Raw genomic sequence first — 20,854 nt, forward strand, 5'->3', positions numbered from 1 at the left:
CAACCCCTCCCACAAAACTGAGAGGAGGGGCACAACCTGAGCCGTCCTCCAGTGACTATGCACCGTAGCGTGAGTGCTGTCCCTGTGTCACAAGGCTAATGTGAAGGCAAAGGCGGCACGTGTTACATTGGCAGAAGTGCTTTAGTCTTTAATTATCTTGGATTCTCTGCATCTGAAGATGAATACTTTTGGCCGATGCAACTTGGCCACAGCTTTAAATGGCATCTGGCTCTCAACTTAATGAACACTGGCATAAGTAACCTCCTCTCACTCTCCTTCTTCCACACTCACCACTATTTTTAATAGAAACTGAGTTGTTGATGTGACAAGACCTTTTTACATATTTTTTGGGGGTTTTTTGCCTCTGGGTTGCTTACCAGTGCCTAACATGACGACAGACACACCCACTGTAACATCTGTCACCTGCAAGATCCCAGTTTTATTTTCCATTCTGCAGAAACAAGTCCCACAGGCATGGGAAAAGGAATGCTTAAAAAATATCATGCATGTCCTCCTCTGCCCCCACAGATCTACATCCCAGGCAGCTGGTGATCAGTTGGCAATATCCTCTCGGGCTGGCTTGGAAAGTCCCTTTTCTGACAGTTCACACTGCAGAGAACATAGGGTGTTGGCTTGATTTCCCTTCAAAAAAGTTGCGATAATCCAGAGTCTTGCAGCACACAAGAGAACAGTCCTATCATCCTTTTCTTCCAGAAAGTAAACAGGTTTCCAGCGGGAGATGGTTTAATACAAAACCTATCCAGCTCATCACAGAGAAGTCATGTCCTTTACCCAGGCCAGCAGGATACACTGGCTTGCCAGAGTCAACAAGAACAGTAGGCAAGACATGCCCGAGAACTGAACTTCTGGGTTTCCCACATGTCCCACAAGAAGCAGAGAAGAACAAAGAAATTTTGCTGTCGAATAGTTGCTGCTATAGAGATGAAAGCCCTGAATTATGGAGAGGCCTGGGGAATGAATGAGAGGCAGAATAGCCTAAAAACATTTTATTCAGAGCAGAAAGCATCTGATGACATCTGACAAAAAGACATAAGCAAGAATCGGTAATTCTATCGCAGGATGTTCTTTTCAGCACAGCTAATTCTGAAAGACTGGTTTATGTACCAGTCAATCGCAGTTTGGCTCAATCGCCAAACACTACTTGGGATCCAACCATGACATTGGCCACCGTCATACCTTCACCCAGCTCCAAGAAATCAGCAAAACCTCTGTGGTATAAACTGCTACTCAAAGCTAAATTCTGGGAATTCCTGCGTATGTGCTAATAGTTTCACAAACTGGCTCTAGGACTCTCTAAATATGCTAGTAACTGTTGTCAGCTTTCTAGTGACAACTCCAAATGTGAATTTTTTTCCCCAAAGCTGATCCTCCTAGAAATTTCAAAATTACCTGAGCTCCCCATTGTTATCTCTAAATTAATTGGAAAAAGATTTTAAAGAAGTTTAAGGGCTTAAAATATATCCTGGTGAAAAATGTCAACTAATTAAAAGGTATTTTTAATTTAAAGGGAGAGCTATTCCCTAGAAATCTTTGTTGATACACATTCTGATGCCATCTCTGTTCTCATTAACCAAGTTGATAAACACATTTTATACACCACAATGAGCACAAATCCGGGCCTTACAGATGTATCACCCAAGAAAGCCAAACAGGCAAAAGGATAGGGATGTGGAGAGTGCCCATCAAAAACATTGTTAAATGGCCTCACTTTCAGAAAGTGAATGGGCACTTCTTCAATCTATGCTGGCTTCTCTTTTAAAGCAGTTCAGGTGGAACAACCCAAATTCCAAAAAACTCCCCAAAAGTCTGGCTGCTGCTCTGCTTCCTCAGAGCTGCTGTTCACCACGGATTCAGAGGGGACTCACACAGACTCGAGAATCAGAGAGGAAGAACAAGCTTGCATTGGCAAGGAGATATGTGAAGGAAGCTAATATGTCTCTGTTCGACATTTCTAAGTTAAACAAAGCAGGAATTGAACCAGGAGAGTATAAGTGAAAGTACAAACTATAGGCAGCCCAAAGATAGCAATGGGAAGCATCATGGAGGCTGGGAGCATCAAATGGATGCAGGGCAGACTCAGGCTTCTATCAGATGAAACAACAGCAGCTAAAGCTAGCTCAGGTTCTTCTATGCTACTCTTTAGATCTGGCTGCAAGACCAAAGCAGGTGGGTTTTTTTGAATAAGACAATTTCAGTATATTCAGTATATCCACTGCTTTCACAACAGAAAAATATAGAATTGCCGTAAATAGTTTGAAAATATTGAAAATACGAAGAGAAAGGGAAAAGACTTAAAAGAATCAGACCACAACTTTGGCTGAATTTTTCTTTTTGATGATCGCAACCAGCAGCAGGAGCAAGGAACAGCGAAGGGCTGGATTGGCCTCACTGCTCTGCCAAGCTCAGTCAAGCCGTGTCAGAACAACACTGCTGGTAACCTGCCCCGGTGTGTCCCTGTCCCAGCTGTGGGCTGTGAACAGTTGAAACAATACGGCGTTGAGACCTGAACGCATTTGAACTTTTGACTTTGCATTTCCTTCTCGCACACCTGGTCCTCCAGCGCTTCCTTGAGACTTTGGCTGGCCACAGTCTTCCTCTCCTCAGTGAGAACAAGCTGTGCCAGTAAAACACGTCTTGAAAACACACGGACAGCTGGAACATCAAACCATGGCACAAACCACAACAGCCTCTTCACCTTGCATGTACTTTAACGACTTTAAAACCAGGTTGAGTGACTGTGGGTTTATTGATAGCAGTTCCCATACCAACATGTGGGTTCTCAAGAGCATCACAGGCAAAAACCTTTTCTTGCGCTCGCTCTTGGGGCAGGGTAGCAGCTAATGGGGAACTCTAAAATTGGAAATAAAATGACCTATTTACGAGGAAAGTTGATAGAATAGTATTTAAAGATTTGAGATTGGCTTCACATTGTCTTTCTTACAAAGCTACAGGAACACTGTGATAAATTCCTATTGGAACAAAACTAGAGAGGCAAAAGGTTTGTACAGACTGCTGGTTAAACCCCACCTGCTTTAACAAAAATAATCTTTTCATCTTTACTTGTGGCAAAAATGCAACATTTATTAATAGATTTATACTGATGTAATTAGTTTGAGAGTGGGGTTTGGTGCAGGATGCTAATATGGGTGTACATTTCAGCTGGTTCCTGTTTCTGGTCTAATGTCTTCCTGAAGCCTGCCCAAGAAGAGTTATTAAAAAAAAAGGGAACTTCTTAAAAGTTAAGCTTTTTCAAAGATGGATGGATCTGGGTTGTGTATTAGCAATCCTATTGGGGAATTATTCTCAACTGGCACTACTAAACTTGCCCCATATTCAACGAGGCACAGAAATAGGGCACTCCAAGCATATATACAGATGGAGCTGTATTTTTCCCTGGAGCACTGGGGAAAAAATGGCTGTTGTGAAGTTCAACTCAAACAATGCTGGTGCCACTGCCCCAAATAATGAGGTACACAATGTCCACTTGAATGCTTGGATTTACCACATAAAAAGTAACAGCTGTGCTGTCAAATATCAGTCCCTGAGAAGAACTGTGAGGAAGGAAGCTACATATGTCCTCATGTGCATTTGCATTTGCACCCAGACGCAGTCAACAGAATTGTCACACTTAACTAAGTTACTCAGTGATTGAGGCAGTAGTGTTTGTGGTTTTGGTGGTTTTTTTTTGTTTGTTCTAATTAAGTCAGTACAATCCTAATGTGCCGCCAGTTTAAAGGTATTCTGCAATTATCAACGCAGGAGATACAGTTTTTCTCACTACTTTAGTAAACTTTAGCTGCTAGAAAGGGAATAAATGACACAGATTTAAGCCACCTTTTACTGGTAGTACTACACCTACTACACCCTTAAAAAGTTTTCCTGTTCATGCATACACTATACAAACAGATGTTATATAAAGCAATACAAAAACATGTAGAAAAAAGCTGGTAAAACATGGATAACCCTTCCCTTCCAAAGTACACACAGTGATGTGAATTTAGCAATTTACACACAGAAAGTTTTCTGCTCTTTTTCCTTTTTAACACTGAGAAAATGGGAGAAGGGGGAAATTACAATGCCCAGAGCATCAGTGGAATCAACAGATTCTGGACAAAAAAATCCAGATCTTTGAAAGCATCCTTTTCCCCTGGATCATGATTCATCTCTTTAGTCAATTAGATAAAGTTGGAAAGAAAATTCTAAAATGAACAGGACACGCTTTCATGATTCAGTAGCACATACCAAAGCTTTCCTAAGTGCTTATGCAGCTCTTTTAAAGTAATATTCCTAACGCTTCTGAAGACGTATACATGCTTTGAAGGGAATTTGCTCTGTGTTAAATGAATTACTGTTTTTCTCTGCTATTAATAAGGGATTAAAGAAATCATTCCCTCTGCTAAACAATACCTAGGGAAAATTCTCACTTTTGCAGTGTATTGCATGTAAGTATCATATCAAGCAATATAACACTTGAGTCTTGTTATTCCTAAGTATTTTTACCACATTTCTGAAGAATTACTCTAAAGGCACAGTTCTGCTTTCTCCTGTAAACCCAGTATCTTACTGTCATCAAATAAACAAAAAGTAAAACTCTGAACTCTCATTAATTATAAACTTAAGTCAAAGGATCTCTTTTTAAAATTAAGGACGGCATGATTTACAATTGTAATGGATTACTGAAGATTGTTCATCACCAAAAACAAGCCCATAATCTGTATTGCTAACCCAGAATTTTAATATGAAAAATGTATCCACTTTTTTGTTCATTTTGTCATAATACCAGAACAACCCAGTATTGTGAATATGATTATTTGGGAGATAAGAAAAGGAATGACAAAATCTAGATTTCTGTAGTATATAATTTTGAACAGTAGTTACAATATGATTTTTTTTATAAACTAGGATGAGTCTTCCAATAGCAGCTGAAATTACAGTTTCAAAACACTGTGCTTGAGCGAAGATTGTAAAACAGCCCTGAAGATCTTCCAATGTGGAGAAGAAAGAGGAAGAAACAAGAATTCCATTTTACAGCTGGGAAACTTCTGCACTGAGGATTGAGACTTGTTTCTCAGGAAGGAATGAGATAGGTTTGCGGTCTCCTAAAGTTACTGTGTGCAATGCATCTTTTTTTAAAGCTTTGTACACATTTCAGTACTGATTTACCATGATTCTCACTTGATCACAGAAAACAGTATTGGAAGGGCCCTGAGGTGCCATCTTAGTCCAGCATCTAGATTCCTGCAGTCAACCATGATGGCTACGATGACAGGTTACCATTAGGCTATTTTAAAAAATCTTCCCAATCTGAGATATATTAGATGACCGACTCTCTGGAAGCACCTTCCACATTTCTTGGACCACAGAGATAGTTTACATTCCCAACTCAAACAGGACATCTCATTTTTAGATGGCTGAGATGAAAACCAACTCTAATTGACCCACCCCAGGATAGATGAAGACTGCAAGGTTTGCTTCCTCATTGAAGACTAAACGGCAGAATCGTTCTCCCCCTCCATCTAGCTGTATTGTGAAGTATATTATTAGCAGCAGAAGAATCCCAGATAGGAGAGTTCATAGAGTGTGGACTTTGCTCAACTGCACTCATCTTGCCATAAGTAATCAGCATTTATCCTTTGCAAGGATGAAACAGACTGATGTGGAATACTAATTTACCAGAGCAATGCAACCCAAAGTCTTACAATTATTTAAGCAGAAGTAACCTAAAATTTTGGAGATGCAGAAGAAAAAGAGTACCATTTTGGCACATGGCTCAAAAAGAATTACATAAATTATAGATATAACTGCATTTGCTGGCATTCATTCAGTGCTGCTGTTGTATTTCATAATTAAACTTAATTTTATAGAGCTGTACTCTAGTGGTCTAGGTCAGCAGTCAATTAAAGAACAACCCTCTACAGGACAAATGCAATACTCAGGTAAGTGAGCATGATCAGGAGTAAGCAGGCCGACTTTTTTGCTCGCATAATTTGAATGCCAAGACTACCATATCAACTTCAATGGACTTGCTCCTAGTGGGTGGCAGTATCAGAAAGGACTTTTCCTCAATGAATTGTGAGTCTGGAATTTCTGTTCATTACCTTTTGGCATGGAAACAAATACAAAGAATCAGCCTAGAAATGGAAAGCAAGCAATGAAAAGTTGTATCAAAGTAACACAGAATTTAAGATGGACTTTAGGCAGCCAAACAACAGGGCGCACGTTGAGAACCACGATGTGCCCCTTCAGCAGACTGCTAGGAGAGACAGCCGCCAAAGCTTTTTATTTTTTTAAAGGGGGTGAGGGGGGAAGAGAGAGAGACAATTTTGGCAGCTTGAACAAACCTGTTTACCCCGCAACCACAAACGAACTAACTGCTGGTCAGTTGAAGTCAGAACTGCCTGAGAATCAGTACTGCAGCATGTCGACGAGAGAAAAATCACGCTGTGAATGGTAATAATAGGGACAGTTCTAGATGTTGCATTATGTAGCTCTTCATGTCTTGCTATAAATACAGTATCAATAGCGCTTGCTAAATCAGCAGGTGTTTCCAGTAGCAAAAGTGAGTTCTGCAGTTTAGACAAGACAAACCAGGCATGAATTAACTTATCCCATGATCAAAGTATACAACAAACTGCTCAGGATTCTGCTGGGTATTCTTTTCATGCTGTAAGCCATATGATCCTATATCTTTCACTTAGCCAAAACTCTGGCTGAAGTCAACAGCAGTTTTGCGTAATTTAAAAGGACTGGGAAGTTATGTACACATCCCTCAGTACGGAAGCTGCACATCCACAGAGAAGGAAAATAACCATCAGCTGCCACAAAAGCTACTTCTTATCGGCACTATTATAAGACATCTATAAATACGGCTTGATTTACTTAAGAGCTCACCTGGGACCTGTACTTTTTGGACAGGTACTTGAAAACTAACGTGAAAAACAACGTATCCGTTATCTAAAGCCAGTATCTGTATGTAACATTTTAAATTTGTGCAAACTTACTTTGGCAGAGGCTATCAAAGGGCAGCAAATGGACTGGCATTCAGATACAAAATGAAGATAAACCGAATAAAAAACACTCAATACTGACTGGTCGGAAATACTTACAATGAAAACACTTAAATAAACACAATTTCAGCTACAACTTCATCCTCCGCTGTGTGCAGGGACATAAAAGCTATGATCTAAAAAACATATGAAATAACTTGCACTTCTTAGGAAAAAGAAGTCATGTTCTACCACAGACACTGATGTATGTATACCTTCCTTGGGTTCCTGAGGCTGGTGAGACCAGAAAATGGAATTGCTAAAGTGAAATAAATCCCTGTCAGATATGCAAAACCTCTGCAAAACACTTACACAGCATGAATACAAATTGACATACCAGAGCTATGAGACAATGCTAGAATCAGGGGATATCATTACAACGTTGAACTGTTAATCACAGCTCAAAATAAAACATGTTTATTTCATTGGTAAAATCACAACTGGGGGATCTGCTCTATCTCTTCCAACATTAGGCTGGTACTCATTGCCCTAATGTACATCTTCTGAGAGCTGATAGGTTGATCTTAATATAAAAAACAAACTTCATTATGATGACTGCTCTTTATGGCTAATGATTAACGCTATCAGGAACTCAAACACTGATATCCACAGTAGCTGCCTGCCTGCCCACATCAGTAATAATTTCAGTAACTTTTTAGGAAGAGGCACCAACGTTTAAGAAGTTTACACTACAGTGGTCCTAAGCAGAAGCCTAATAAAAAGAAATAAAATATTTAAAACTCATGCCTCACTGTTACTGAGGGATTTAAAAATAGAAAGACTTGGAACAAAGATACAGGAGATTTTCGGTTCAAAAAGGGGAGTCCAGGAAAAATTGAGATGGCCATGAAAAAAACATGCTGATTAAAAAATAATTACGTCACGGGTTTCTCAGGATCTTACCAAACCCCCTCCAAGCCTCCACTCCGGCTCTCACCCCTCCCCGCTCCCCCCAGCCCGGCCGGCTCCCGCGCCCAGCGGCCGCCCCCCAGGGAGGGCTGCAAAGACCCCCCCGGACTCCCAAACCGCAGCCGAGGCGGGGGAAGAGCCGCCCCTCCACCTGAGGACACCGGGGGGACGCGCGCACAGACCCGGCTCTCTGTACCCGGCCCCCCCGCCCCGTCCAGCACCCCCCGGCGGTCCGCGGCCCCCCGCACCCCCGCCTCGTGAGCACCTCCCGCCCCAGGGGATTGTGCACGCGTGGGGGGTCCCGCGGGCGCGGGGCTGGCGAGCACACCTCGCGGGGCGGGCGAGGGCAAGGGCAGGTCCCGTCCCCCCCCCCCGAGCATCCCCCCTTCCCTTCTCGCTTCTTCCCTTCCCCTCCCCGCATTTTCGTTCTCCCTTCCCCTGCTCGCCTCTCCCTCCCCGCGTTTCCATCTTCCCTGCTCGCCTTTCCCCCGCCCCTCCTCGCATCTCTCCCGACCCCTCCTTGCCTCCCCCGGGCCCGCTTTGCTTCCCCCCCCCCCCCCCCCGCCCCCGGCGTTTCCACCTTGTTCCCCCCGCCCGCAGCCCGCCGAGGGCCAGACAACTCGCCGGAGCCGCAGCCACCGCCGCCTCCCTTCCCTCCGCACCGGGAGCCGCGCTCACACACGCACGGGCAGACCGACCGACAGAAGGACGCACGGACACACGCGCACCCCCGCGCGCGGAGGTACCTCTCCAAAGCGCGCCCGCTCCTCTGGCGCGCAGCGTGCGCCGCCAGCTCCGCGCGCAGCCCCAGCACGTCGGGTCCCCCTTCTTCCTCCTCCTCCTCCTCCTCCCCTTCCCTCCCCGCCCGCCCCCTTCGCCGACGCCAGGAAGAGGGGGGCAAAGCCGCCTCCCGCCCCGCCCCGCCCCGCCTCGTTCCGTCCCGTCCCGTCCCGCGGGGCGATGCGCCCCGCGCGGAGGCTCCGCGCCTCCCCCCCCCCCCCCCTCCCCGGCCCTCCGCGGTCGGGTTACCCGGCCGGCTGCGAGCCCTCTCCTGTTACGGATGCCCGCGCCGAGCGGGAGGGGAGGGAGCCGAGCCCCGGGGGGGCCGAGCCCCGGCGGGAAGCAGCGCGGCCCCGGCGGCCCCGCGGCCCGCCTCCGGGAGGATGTGCAAAGCGGGAGCTCCCCGCCGCTGGCAGCTCCGGGGGTTTCCTGAGCTGCGGGTTTCGGGGTGGTTTTAGCTGCTGGTTGTTTTTTTTTTTTTTTTAATTTTATTTTCGGTTTATTGGCGTGGTTTGGCTGGTTTGTTTTTTTTTTTTTTTAAATATATGCAGCGGAGCTGACTTCCATGGGCTTCTTCAGTGTCCCCTTGAACCCAGATTGCACTTGCAGCGTTCACAGTAGGCTCTGGCAAGGATTTTCACTGGTCTGCCACCCTGCCTGTGAAGAACCTCTGCCTTCATTTTTGGTTTCAATACGAACTTAATTATCCCCTCAGCTCCAGTGATGGAGATGGGGAACAGCTCCTAACCCTCTCTTCGAGCTGCTCATGGGTTTGCAGACCTCCACTGTAATGCTTTCACATCATTCCTTCTCCTGGCTGAAGAATTGCAGGTTGCTCATGGGGACCTCTGTCCATATGTCGTTCTGTACCTCTTCTCCTTGATGCCCTCTTGAACATCATCCTGATCTAATAGATCCTTTTTGAGATGAAGAAATACACAATATTTGAGATGTGGGCAAATCATGGATTCATACAGTAGCACAACGATGTTTTTCTCTTAACAATATTTTATGAGGAATTTTTGAGTACAGAGCTGATGTTTCTGTGGAACTGCCTGTCATAACCCCAAGATTTTACCGCTGCAATGGCCAGCTCAGAGCCTACCATTTTACAAGATTGTTTCTCCATGTGCATCATTTCACATTTACCTACACTGAATTTCTTATATTGCCTGGTCAGCCTCATAATGTCCTTGTGTAGTTCTTCACTGTCTTCCTTCTTATTTCCTCTTCTTGAATAAATTAATACCACTCATGAACTTTGCTATTTCACTGCATTCCCAGGTGAGATACGAGTACGCTGAACAGCACGCGTCCCAGCACTGACCCGTAGAGAACCCCATACCATCCAGCACCTCCCTCCATTGTGAGAACTTGTCATTTATTCCTGTACTTTGCATTTTATCTTCTAAGCAATTACTGAGCTACACCAGGGCTTTCCCTCTTGTTGCTATCTCTGCTTAGTCTCCTTAAAAGCCTTTGTCAAGAGCCTTTTAGAAATCCAGTCAGATATGCAAATTAGATCACCTTTATCCACATTTTTGTTGACCCTTTCAGAGACCTCCAAGAGGTTTGTTTAAGGCAGGACTTTACGGAAGCAATGTTGACTCTTCTCAGATGGATTGCATTAATCCAGGTGTCCTTTAGTTCTAACCCCATTAGCATCTCTGTATTTGCTCAGTACAGGCATGAGGTTTGCAAACCTCTAGTTCTCCAGAGTCTGCATTGAAGTTTAGTGTCACATTTGCCACCCTCCACTCTTCAGGTGCCAATGTTTTAAATGGGAGGTTACATGCAGCTGTTGATAATTCAGCTGCTGCATCCTCGGGTGAGAACTCAAGGACACAGATGGTCACACACAGGCACATTGCTACCTGAATGCTGTGATAGTGAAAAAGGCTTATAATAAAAACTAAGGGTGTAAGGACATAGATGCATACATACGTAACTGCAGACCTGTAAGCCGGTGCTATTAATGTAAGTAAGAAGCTGTCTTACTAGTTAACTATATGTGGCCACAACCCTCTTTGCAAATATATGTGTCTGAAAGCACAGAAGAGTATGGTACAGACAAAACCCCACCAAGGTCTTTGACCCAGGGAGCTGTTTGCCATTCTCCTTGTCTGCAGCCATCTGTTTTCTCTCTTTCATACTTTGCTGTAAATTCTCTGGATCAAGGATGGCCTTTTTTAATGCATATTTTTTACTTGCCACTAGCATCTGGCATGGGAAGAAGGAAGGGAGACCAGCTCTGAGCAGGCGTATTTCAGCTGCACCACCCAGGAATGATCCCAGGATTGTCTGCAATTCAGTTACCTGCCCAAAGACAGGACTCCTACCCTTTGTCCTTCTAGGATACAGTGCAGCTGTGCAAGGCATGTGCTAGAACCACAGTACAGCTCTGTTCAGCCTATTTGCAGGGAGCGGGCAGGGAGCAAAGGAAAGCTGCACCTCTGACACCTGACTGAAGCAACGGTGCATGGATGTGCCTCACTGCTCATGCCCACCAGCCTTCCCCACAGGTGTAAGGGTCTGTACTCCCACAGGTAGGTGTGCCATCCAAATGGCAATGTGGGGCTGCGAAGGAGAGAGAGAGGAAGAGGAGCATGGGGGTCGCATCTCTTTTGGATGTTTCACAGGTCTGACCATGTTTGTTGGGTTTTTAGAAACGTCAGCTGCTAGAAACAGAATAAGCCAGTTATCATGAGGAAGGGAGGGAGGAAAATAAATTAGTCTTTTTTAGTTGCAGAAAACTTAAGAACCATGCAGAAAGGTCCCCTTCAGGCCCCAGAAACATAGTTAAAATAAGCATAGTCCAGTCTCATGCTTTTTGAAGGCCTCAAGTTCTGGAGACTGGCAATACTGTACTGTAGAGAAAAATCTGTGATATTCATAGCAACCAAACATGTTACACTGCCAAAGGGGGAACTCCAGAGCTCCTCTTCCTGGGTTCCCACCCCTCTGCCCTTTTGTTCCAACAGTTATCTTCTGCTCCTCTCCTGCTTACTGGCCTCGTACAGGATTGGACTGAACTGCGTGACTGCAGCACATATTTTCTTCCATTAGATAAAGCAATATCACAAATGACACTGATACTGTTTGAATTTTGGATGTTTGTTTTTTTTTTTCTTATGACAGGGATGCATTTACTTAGTATTAATTAGGTAGCACATGACTAACATACCACGGAGGAAATTAAATGCGATTTCACCCTGTATATTTTAATGAGCTTTGACTATTGCTTCTAATTTGCATTTCCAACAGTTACAACAGCAGAAGAAAATTATGTCTTAAAATTTTGTATAATGACGTGTTTTGTTAATGCTCTGTAATTTTTTTACAGCATTACAGAGAGCTTCAGGTAGGGGGGAGAAGGAATTAATCTTTGCCAGAGTGCAGCCTTCCCTAATTTTTACTGTGAAGTTAAAACACTTTTACCTAAATAATGAATTGCAAGATTAGTTGGTATTGTCCTAAAAACTCTGAAAGTAGGAAAAGTATAAAGATCAGACACATTAACCCAAGGTTTGTCAACAAGAATAGTTATTTTTAACTCTCAAATGACAGTTCCTTGCCTGTCATTCCCTTTTAGGCCTGCCTTATGTGCCCTGTGAACTGAAAAGGGATATGTCACCCCCAGTATTACCTCATTCCTCCTCCAACGACTGACCAATGTACATCCTAAGGCTGTGCTGAACATGTAGGAAAAACCGACAACAACAGATCCTGAGATTAGTCTGACGTCCTTGGGAAAGCTCAAGGAAGTGCGATGGCGTATCTGAACTTCTGCTTGTAAGGGGTTGCAAAACTGAGGATATTTTTCTATGTACATAGCCTGTGGACAAGAGGACTAGTGCCACTGAAGCCAGTGGGAACCACAGACACTCAACACCTCTGACAACTGGGCCACATGCTTATGTGAGACCTTGTTATTATACAAAAAGTCTCTTATTTCTACTCTTTTTTCCTCTGCCACATAAGCTGACCTAGTTTAAAATTTGCCTCTGTACAGATGCGTCCTCTTCCATGGGCAGAAAGAGGACAGAGACATTGCCAACAAAGAGCGCCCAGAGTTAGGAAGGGGAAGAGACACAGGGAGGCTCAGGATGGGGAGATAAAGAGAAGGAAATGAAAGACAAAGATGTTTGGAGGAGAGGAGAGAGAGTGAAGCCACATCCATATCTGCTGCTCCTGCTTTATCCAGGAGACAGAGGAGTTGCTCAGAGTCTTTGTTTTGGGACTTTGTCAATATATTGGAGCCCAGTTTCAGTGAGGCAGATTTTTTTATTGTTATGCAGTGCATCTTCAAATGGAGAATAAGTCAAAGGGGATACCTCTTCCTATTAGGAAGAAATTCCTTCAGGCTGCTGTTTTACAGCTTAGCATACTGTTCTTGTTCTCTATGAACTCCCAAAGATGCTGAGAGCAGTGCAGAATAAAGAAAGGAAGGAAAATACTGTAATAATGATGCTGGATATGCCAGGCACTTTTATAACTTTTATAAAATGAAATGCAGTCCTGAAAGGTGATGCCTGATCTGGTAGCCTCTACACTGAATTTCTCTGAGTATGAAAAATGAGTTTTGCTTGGGATGCAGCTTTTTAAGTGTCTTAGATTAGCTGTCAGAAATTTTGTGATTAGATTCGTTTTCCTTTCCTTGTCGTTACGGTTATTTCTCTGACTGCAGAATAACATGCAGATGAGCTGGATGAGGGAATGCGCTGGCTTGCGGTAATGCTTGTGAGATGAAAATGGTACTTCTGTGTATTTTCTGTGCATTTATAAAACTAATGAATGCAGAGATCATTAGTTAGTTAGCAGAAGAGCTGTGGGAAGTTTGGAGGTCACATTCATAAATGCTTTATATTCAGTACAGGGATGAAGTGTTGAGTATTACAGAGGCAGGGAGCTGCCGGTAGGGAACTGACTGGAGATCCCTGTTCTATTCCTGGCGTTGCTGATGACATGTGATGTGACTGAAGGCAAGTCACTTTCCCTTATTTGTCTCTATGAGTTGATGAATTTTAGGACAGGGACTGCCTGTTAGTGGGTGTTTGGAGAACGTAACAGGACCTCAGCTGCGGTTAGGAAGTTCAAATACTAATGTAGTATGAACTTAAAAATTATTTTCTGAAGTTATTCAGCTGACTAACACACTCATCTACACACATCTATTATGTGGTAGAATAGCTTGGCAAGGTCTCTATCGGCAACTAGCTACATGAGTAATCTCATTGACTTAAATGTGACTCCTTGAGTGAGCAAGGTTTTAGTACTGGCTCCATAAACTCTTTTAGTCATCATCGGCTTACAAACTGCGTGCGTAGCCCTGCCAGCACTTACCACACAGTGTAGTGTATTTTACTGCAAGCAATTCTGTCACAGGAGTAATACCCAGTAGTAGCTGTTTGTGTTATCTACATCCACTTGAAGAAGTTACTCTGTTCTGCAGTTGCAAAAACAGCCAAGTTTCACTGGCATTGTGTTCTCTTTGCGTCACGGGAACTGTTAGTTCCCCTTCACAATAAATCCAAAGAAGTATTCAGTACCTGTGATGTTGTAAGGAAGAATTTTTTTTATTGCAGCTCGTGGGGATACCGCTGCATAACTGACTCATGGCTCTCCCTCCTTCTTGTGGAAAATGCAGTCATTGCAAATCTGGACCTGTAAGGTTTCACTTAAAGCTTTTTACAGTCTTACGCCAGCTAATGTTTCTGCTTTGATTACTCCTGCCTTATCTTAGTCTCTTTGTACCCTCTCCCACAATAGCCCCTGTTTCTTTCCCCTACTGTGGGCTTTGTGTCTCCCTTCAGTCTGTTCCTTTTCTTAAGTGCAGAAAAGAATCCCATTCAGTAGTATCCTTCTTTTATTCTACAAATCCCTCTTTCAAGTCTGCTTCATCAATAACATCAACATAAGGCAGTCCTGAAAGATGGCTTGCTCGTGTCCAGCTTGCCTGATTGAGCCTGAACGTCCTCAGGGGCAGGGAGCGTATCTCTGTATTTTCTGAATTACTGCCTGCATAGGAAAAGCCATATAAATATAGCAATACTTGTTACCACAGCATTACATATTCAACATTTATATCAACTGCTGGGGCAAGATAATCACAGACTACAGTACTTCAACAATTATGTACAGTTGCATATTGTTCCTCCAACTAAACAGGCATAGCAAAAAAGATTTAAAGAGCAATCATTATTTTAGAAATAGGGAACCTCTGTAACTCTTCTGTACAATACTTGAATAGCATATTCTCACAAAGAGCATTTGTTTGTGAACTGAAGAGCTTGATCCAAAGCCCAATGGAGGCTCTTCCAATGCATTCAATGAGCTTTGGATTAAGTCCTTCCTGAGGAACAGATGCAGAGTTTTATTCACTACTACTAGAACAATAAAAATGACAAGACAAAGAATAAAGTTGTCTACAGAGAATAAAGCAGTGTTGTCCTGCAGCAGCTTAAATACATTAGGCTCTACAGTTAAAAGAAAGCCCTGTAGAGTTAGTAAAATTGTTTGTGTAGCCCACTCACAAAATGTACAGTGCAGAAATGTTTAAATATCTACACATAAACACCCAAACACAGTGTATTTCACTGAGTATTCAACTTCTCAGTATTTGCAAGGGCTGAGTTATAAATGTAACTACAAATTCCAGTTGTGCAAACAAAGATAACACAGAAATAGTTTGTTGCCATTAATCATCAAAACTGTGATGGAAGAGAGAGAGCTGAAAATTTTTTTATACCACGGCTCTTAGATGGATCCGAAGTGTTTACTGAGACCTCGACTAGAGACAAGCTTTCCTTTAGTAATTTTTTCTCATTCAACATAATGATTTCTTATCTGGCCAGTAGATGTTATCAAAATGTAAGCAATAATGAGTGCTGAGGAGCATAGATGTTTGCTCCTGCAGGAAAAACTGGGGCCAGAGTCACCCCAGGAAAAAGAGTCCAACAAGGGAGATAAGCAACTGTGGGCGACACAAGAGACTAGGCTGAAGTAAAAGTGGCAGCAAATGAGAAGAACAGTTAGCAGAAACTAAGCCGGGTGGGAACCTGGGACTTGCAGCAGAGAAAATATGAAGGGAATCTGATCAGAGGCTTTCAAGAGGTCCGGGTAGATCTTAAAAAGAGATCTAGTGGGAGAGGGAGAGTGAAAGCAGCAGACAAAACAGGCTGTTTTTTGAGACACCTGCATGGATTTATGTAGAAAGTAGAAACTGGGAAAGGAACCTCAATTAGAAGAGGTTGCAGTCATAGCAAAAAAGACCCTCATGATGAATATGTGGAGAGACAGGTGGATTTTGAAAGAGCTGAGGAACTGGCGTGGTCTGGTGCAAGAAAGTGTGATGAGCAGAAAAGGACGTTACACAAAACTTTTATACCAGGAAAGAAAGAAGGGAATCAAAAGCTGACAAATAATACTACACGAAACTATTTCTGTAACTATGAAAAATAATACCATTTAAATTTTACCTGCTCATATTTAAATGTTCCTAATTTTTTCAGCTCACAAGTAACAGCCTCAGAAACAAGTCAGTATTCTTAAATCCCATACATTTAATTACCAGGCAAAGCCAACACAGTGCTTACTCCAGTTCCAAACATTAACTAAATGCAAAATGGCATATTTTGTCATGCCATCTTTTCCTGGAGGGTTGCCACAGGTGTGCTCTGACAATTATGGAGAAGAAAGATCCTTCTGCAGGATCTTTCTTTTACTTCTTTGCTTTTACTTCTACAGGTGGAATCCTATCAGCCCCCAGGGACTGAAATCCCTAATACATAGAAAAAGAACAGCAAGACCCTCTTGCCATACTCCTAATGTTTCCACCTTTATGTTGCTACAGCCTTAATGAGCTCCTGCGAATTCTTGATAACCTTTCAATCTTCTGAGTTTTGCACATTGAAGTACAAATCTTCAGCAGTTGAGCTGCCTTCTCCAGACATTTTACTGACCCCTCCCTATATTCAAGGCTGGATGCTTGTTCCTTCCAGTGCTATTGCAATGGTGTTAAATGCCTCCAACTGGAATGTGTCATTTGCTGCAAGGTGGACGGCGATACTGGAAATGATTAAGTGAGAAAATCAAGCCTACCTGAAGATCCTCAGAAAGTCAGAGACAAGTGGATAATATTCAAAGAAGAAATTCTTTGTCTCATGACAAAGGATTTTTTTTTTTTTCCTATCAGACAACAATATCAGTTTCCTAAAGATATGTCCCTTTCCTGAATTAGAAAGGGAACAGGCCCAATGACTAAACGCATGGCCAACCTGAAGGACTGGCTGTCCCTGCAGTGAGCCGAGGTCTTAGTTTCACTGCATTTTCCGATCATCAGAAGTGAAATAATGCAAAATAAAAGTGTAATGAGATAATAAGACAAGCTGATTATAGGCCCGCTAATTAAAAATACACAGTATTCTGTATGGAAATCTAGCGCTGCACTACAAAACTGCTGTGCATTTTGATGTCTAACACATACTGTAAGAGCAGGCAATGTTATTTGTCTTCGGAGGTGAAGGCAGGTGGTCATGTTTTACACAGGCGCCACAGCTTGACAGTCTTGTTACTTTGCTTTGACAGTTCCTATGCAGAGCCACAGAAATAAAATTACAACGCCAAAGGTCAAACATAATGGCTCTGATCGCTTTGAATGACCGACGATCCTCTGGCTTCCCTGACCAACGTTGCCTGCCTCGGTCATGATATGAAGATGCACCTGAGAGCAATTAGCAGAGACCATAATTGGAAATGAACTCTTAGCTGTGTGCTGTGACATGCAGTTCAATAACTCAGATGGATCCTCCTCTCTGTTACCCAGCCCAGCGCCGCTGACTTCAGCACAAGGTGAGCTGTGGCCAGGACCTGGGATGGAGACTATGGCCCGGTAAAACCAGTGATGGGCAGGACCCAACTGGGGAAAGCGTCAGCTGCAGAAAATAAACTATTTTAGTCCTTGAAGCTGGTTTGTACCTTGCCTTGGATTTTTACTCCATAAATGTCTCTGAATTTCAGCAGCACACCTCCATGGCTGGCATGGCAGCAAGATATATCCGAAACTGCCTGAAGGGTCAGGGAGGAGGTGATATGAGGCCATGCAGGCTTAGACTTTGAAAGATGACCAGGGATTTTTGCTGTCTGGCCTCACATGCTTCAGATACATACACTGTGCAGAAAGAGCATCTCCCTTTCAAACTGCTCCAGAGTGCTGAAAATACCAAAGCCTCTGTCATTTTCAGTTATCTGTAAAGTTTTCGGCTACAGTGCATTTATGGCAGTGGGGCGAAGGGGAGGATGAGGGGAAGGGGTTGCATCCTGGATCTGTTTGGATTTTTTTTGTTTTTAAGCAGCTGTCCAATGGAATTAATTAATCTTTCCAGAGTCTCCTGGACTCACGTAGGTTCTTTGGTGATACAAGCTTTCATAAAACCAATGAAAGAGCAAATTGAAGTTCTATATCTCTGATAAAATACTTCAGCCAAATAGCAGCATCCGTTTCACTGCAAGACAAATTCTTTCAGCCTACTGCTGATCCTTTTATGTTGAAATTAGGAGCTGTTCACCAAGATAATCTCCCAACCTCCTGTACAGCAGTGTTGCAGAGAAGCCAAACGGTGTATATGTACGTCGTCTTCCTTGTTACCAGTCAGCAGTAACGATGGTGGAAAAATAAAGAAAACCAGCTGCAGTTTATGCTACTCCCACACACATGCACATCCTCCTTTTTGAGCAAAAGCGGCAAGAAAGGCTCAGTAATAGAGTACATGGTATTCTGAACCGGCACTCCAAAAAGAGCTGCAGGCATAACAGGATGTGTTTTAAACGCAACAATGAAGAGGCAGCATTTTGCTATTTAGAAAAGAAGAAAGAAACATAAAAAACTCCAAGATCATTCATAAACTTTGACTTGTTCGACAACAGGTCCAGCTTGGCTAGTTCTGGGCACGTTACATGGATTGGCTTCTTGGGAGGACCATATTTTTCCTTTCTTGTAAGGGAGAGTATTACTTTGCTTCATGACTAGGATCAAGTGTAACATTTGTTTACTGATCCATATCCTGTCTTCACTGGTCATGAATGTCATTACCTATTAGATATAAGAGTTTTCTATGCTTTATTGAAATCTATGCAATTACCATTGACTTGAACCATACAGTCAAGAGCACAGTCTGGACCTAGGGGTAGCTTGTTGCTTCTTGTTAATAGTTTGTTAAAGTTGAAGGGAACTTTATGACGGCCCAAGTTTCCACTTGGAGTAAGTAGGCTGCTGAAAATAACAAGAGATATGCGGATTTCTATTTCCTGATTTCTATTAACTGAGAATCTACTTTATCTTGGTATCATCAAAAAAGTATTGCAACTAGGTCTGCATAGATTCCTTTCAGAGTTGATCTAAAGTTGATGGGTTTTGTATATGAAAATAACATTGCCCATTTGACTGTTTAGCAATAGAAAGGGCAATTGGTTTTGGTTTGTATCTCTCAGCAAATGCAGGCTCAGAAGAGTTTATATCCAGCTGCTCCATATAGTCTTTGCCTCAAACACCAGGCTTCTCCCTTCCACAAATCGTTAGCAAGTTATTAAAGAAAATTTCAGCGCTTCATCATTTGCTATGACTAAATTAATTTTCTTCCATGCTGGTAAGGATACTCTCATGGACTTTATTGACTTTCCTGTGCTAGCATTTTGCTGATTCTGCTCACGCTGCGTCAGTGGCAGCACTGAGTCAGCCTCCCTCTTACAAAGTTCTGCCACTAAACCTCCTCCTTCAGCGGGGAGTCGTTATTAAAAAAACGAGACCTCTTTTTTAAAACCTAGGAGAAAACAATACTAAGTCAGATTTTGTTCTGTGTGGTGTTACACTCCCAAGCATTGGAAGTACTGTGTTATTAAAACAAATTGCATTCCACAGTCATTGAATCTTTTTTCCTCCCTCTTCCTTAAGTATGACCTTAACTTAAGCCAGAGAAAGTTAGGGACTGATTAAACTCTAGCTCAGAGCTTTCCCAGCAGTCCTGCAGGTCCTGCTTGCAATAGATGAACTGCCACAAAGCGATACTACACTGAGCAGAGCACTGACAGCAACCAGTGCAAAATGTCTGGGAATGCCTGTGCAAGTCCACGCTCCAGCTGCAATCAGAACAATTTACATATCTGATTTAACCACAACGTGAAAGTTTCATTTTGATGGCTTGGCATTATCAGTTTGAACCTTACTTTTATTGTTGTAAATTATTTGCCTAAAGAAAGGTGGATTCTCACTGACTGATACCCCTGAGGACACATTGATTTGCTGCTTTATATGGAATTAACCTTAACTTCGGTCATTGTTTTTCATAGCCAAGAGTATGAAATTCTGTGCTATATTGTCCATTCTAAATTGTTAACCACATTTAGTCAGATCCATATTTGTTGTTTATTAGCAGATCTATTTTTTTTTTTTTTTAAATATCAGATTGGTCCAGCCCCTTTTGGATTTTATTAGCACTTAAATAAAAACTGTGGGGAAACTTGGATTTTGAGAAAATTATTAATATTTTTTTAAATGGTAAATGAAACTAGTAAATATGATAAGAAAAATCTAAGAAACAGTTTGCAAAACATGTTTTGCATTTACATTTTCCTTATTAAAGTTTTTGCAGATGCTGATTATTCACCATGGCCTTTAAGATCTTAAAGCTAGCTGATCCGAGCTTCTCACACCAGTTTTTACTCATAGACCAGAATAAGACACGAACTTGCTGCATTTTTATCTTTAAATGCTTCTCTAAACAAAAGAGTTAGTTATTGGGCTAAATTTAACTAACTGTAATTTAAGAAAAAATTCCTCTGCTTTTACAGCAGAAGTCTGAAATCTGCTTAATCAGTTTCATCTGAACTAGTTTAACAGCCTTGATTACTATTTTAATTTAATTTAAAGAAATGTAAAAGATTAAAGTAAATTTAGGCATTCATATGGGCTATGTATATCCAAGTTTGCATCTTTATTTAAAAATCCAAATTATGATAAAAAATGGTTGGAGAGGCCTTTAGTTTTTAACGTGGTTGTTTTTGTCTCTAGATATACGTGCTTCACACTCAGCAGTGTCAGCAGC

General features: G+C 42.6%; 1 protein-coding gene across 6 annotated transcripts in view; it reads right to left on the bottom strand.

Moving 5' to 3' along the window:
- Positions 1 to 20,854, bottom strand: part of PALM2AKAP2 (PALM2 and AKAP2 fusion) — a 337,193-nt gene that overhangs the window by 89,430 nt on the left and 226,909 nt on the right. The window contains exon 1 of one of the 6 annotated variants that reach the window (XM_076362486.1): positions 9,006 to 9,043. The exons of 4 other annotated variants lie outside the window; for them this stretch is intronic. The gene's annotated coding sequence lies outside the window, so the exon portion shown is untranslated. Of the gene's footprint in view, positions 1 to 8,722; positions 8,797 to 9,005; positions 9,044 to 20,854 lie in introns of those variants that run through there. One more of the 6 variants, XM_076362485.1, reaches the window with a different exon arrangement.

The sequence above is a fragment of the Aptenodytes patagonicus genome, chromosome Z, assembly GCF_965638725.1.
Source record: "Aptenodytes patagonicus chromosome Z, bAptPat1.pri.cur, whole genome shotgun sequence".
NCBI lineage: Eukaryota > Metazoa > Chordata > Aves > Sphenisciformes > Spheniscidae > Aptenodytes > Aptenodytes patagonicus.